Source organism: Carlito syrichta, unplaced genomic scaffold, assembly GCF_000164805.1.
Source record: "Carlito syrichta isolate Samal-C Ts95f unplaced genomic scaffold, Tarsius_syrichta-2.0.1 Scaffold115930, whole genome shotgun sequence".
In the NCBI taxonomy this organism is placed as follows: domain Eukaryota; kingdom Metazoa; phylum Chordata; class Mammalia; order Primates; family Tarsiidae; genus Carlito; species Carlito syrichta.
Window position 1 is genome coordinate 1 of NW_007060026.1, and position 2,653 is coordinate 2,653.

General features: G+C 42.5%; 1 pseudogene; it reads right to left on the minus strand.

The window, feature by feature from the left end:
- Window positions 1-586: 586 nt before the first annotated feature.
- Window positions 587-1,463, minus strand: LOC110594528 (annotated as a pseudogene).
- Window positions 1,464-2,653: the final 1,190 nt, after the last annotated feature.

Here is a 2,653-nt window from a genome sequence, read left to right on the forward strand (position 1 = left end):
AAAACAATAGACCACAGTTACAGGATGAACCAACTCTCATACAAAAAAACAAAAAATAAAAAATAAAACATATAGTGATGCTAACATACAAGCTAACCAACCACCTTGTTAGTGTGATGTTCCTCTATACAAAGATATGGTTTACAGAGAGAAGAAAAGAGAAGAAAAGTAAAAGGGAAAAAGAAAAAAGGGAACAATACAGTAGGAATAGAATTAAGTCATTAAACTAATAGAATCAATGAAGCACACTCTGAGACATTTCATTTAAATCCAATGTCCTTTCAGGTCTGATAGGAAGAGATTATTTTCTCCAAAGTATCAGTTTCATCTAGGTTGTAAGGCCCTGTCTGCTCCTTTAGTGACTGACGGCCCAGATCAATCATATACTACCTGTCCTTCCAGCTAGGGTCCCAGATTTTTGAAACCACAGCTCTGCCGTTGTGTCACATCATTTTTACTGGAATTTCACCACCTATTAATTACATGGATGCAACAGAATTATTAAAACTTTGCAAATGTTCCTATAAACCTTAATTTAGGGCAGGCACTCATGAACTCAGGCGCTAGCCCAGCTGCGAGCACCCACCATTCGCAAGTGGGTGAGTAGGCCCTGGAAAACCGGTTCGTGGCAAGATGGGGTTTCCTCTTGCACCTCCCACTCCCAAGGCCCCAATTGAGGTTCCATCCCTCCAGTGCCACGATACTCACGCTGCCTGCTGAAGCGGCCCCACCGCAGTTCAGGGCCTGGCAGTTCTTCCTTTTGTCCTTGGCCATTTTGTGTGTTTTCAGCACATCCACTGCTTGGGTTGCTTGGCCACGTGACTCGTGGTCTCGGGGTAGTGAGGTTAGGTCCAAGTCTTGCCCCTGCTGCCCAGCCGTTGCCTCTGCCCCCAATGGGTCTCCTCGTCCTCTTGCTCCTCCACACCAGCTGCGCTCTCGCCTCCCCCAGGGTCCTAAGCATCCAAGCAGGTGTCTTTTTTGTAGAGTGATTTGAGTTCTTCAGAGTATATTTCCAGTAGGGGGATTGTAGGGTCATATGGAACGTCGATTTTTAGAGCTTTTAGGAATCGCCACACTGATTTCCACAGAGGCTGTACTAGTTTATACTCCCACCAACAGTGTAGAAGTGTTCCCTTTTCGCCACATCCTCTCCAGCATCTGTTATTTTTTGAGTTATTATTAACAGCCATTCTGACTGGAGTTAGGTGGTATCTCAGTGTAGTTTTTTTTTTTCTTTCTTTCTTTTTTGAGTTGGAGTCTCATTCTGTCGCCCAGACTGGAGTGCAGTGGCCGCTCCCGGCCACTGCAGCCTCGACCTGCTAGGCTCTGATGATCCTTCCACCTCAGCCTTCCAAGTAGCTGGAACTACAGGCGCGTGATACCACGCTCAACTGATTTTTGATTTATTGTGGAGATGAGGTCTTGCTTGCCCAGGCGGGTCTCAAACCCGCAGGCTCAGGCAATCCACTCACCTAAGCCTCCCAAAGGTGCGGGATTGTAGGTTGAGCAACCGAGCCCGGCTTCAGTGTAGTTTTAATTTGCATCTCCTTGACGACTATTGAGGTTGAACATTTCTTCATGTATCTGTTGGCCGCTCCTATGTCTTCTTTTGAGAAGTGTCTGTTCATATCTTTTGCCCACTTTATAATGGGGTTGTTTGTTTTTTTCTTTTCAGCACATTTGAGTTCCTTGTAGATCCTTGATGTTAGGTCTTTGTCAGACATGGAGTTGGCAAATACTTTTTCCCAGTCTGTAGGCTGTCTCTCTGCTCTCTTGATGGTTTCTTTGGCTTTGCAGAAGCTTGTCAGTTTAATGAGGTCCCACTTGCCTATTTTACCTCTTATGGCCTGTGCATTTCGGATTTTGCTCAGGAATTGGATGCTAGTTCCAACTTTCATACGGGTGTGTCCTGCATCTTCTAAAGTTCTTATGGTTTGAGGTTTTACATTTAGGTTTCTGATCCATTTATAGTTAATTTTTGTTTATGGGGATAGATAATAGTTCTGTTTGAATCTTCTGCATGTGGTCAGCCAGTTTTCCCAGCACCATTTACTGAATAGGTTTTCCTCTCCCCAGTGGAGGGAGGTGGAGGCTTTGTTGAAGATGAATTGGTTGAGAAATTGAGGTTTTGCTTTTGGAATCTCAATTCTTTTCCATTGGTCTATATGCCTGTTCTTATATCAGTATCAGGCTGTTTTGATTATTGTAGCTTTATAGTAAAGTTTAAAGTCTGGTAGTGGTGATGCCTCCTGCTTTGTTTGTTTGTTTGTTTGCTAAGGATTCTTCTGGCTATTCTTGGTCATTTGTGTTTCCATATGAATTCCTGTATTGTTTTTTCTAGATCTAAGAAGAATGTTGCTGGTAATTTGATGGGTATTGCATTAAATCTGTAGATTACCTTAGGTAAGATGGACATCTTCACAATGTTGATTCTTCCAATTCATGAGCACTGCTTTGTGCCATCTTTGATTTCTTTGAGCAGTGTTTTGTAGTTTTCATTGTAGAGATTTTTCACGTCTCTGGTTAAGAAGCGATAGCATATTTTTCAATGAGGGAAACTATTTGTTCTTATAGTTTTTGTTAATAAAAGTACTACCTTTTAATGGTTGAATACATAATTTTAGTCTAAAATCCAAACCCTTTGTCCGAACAC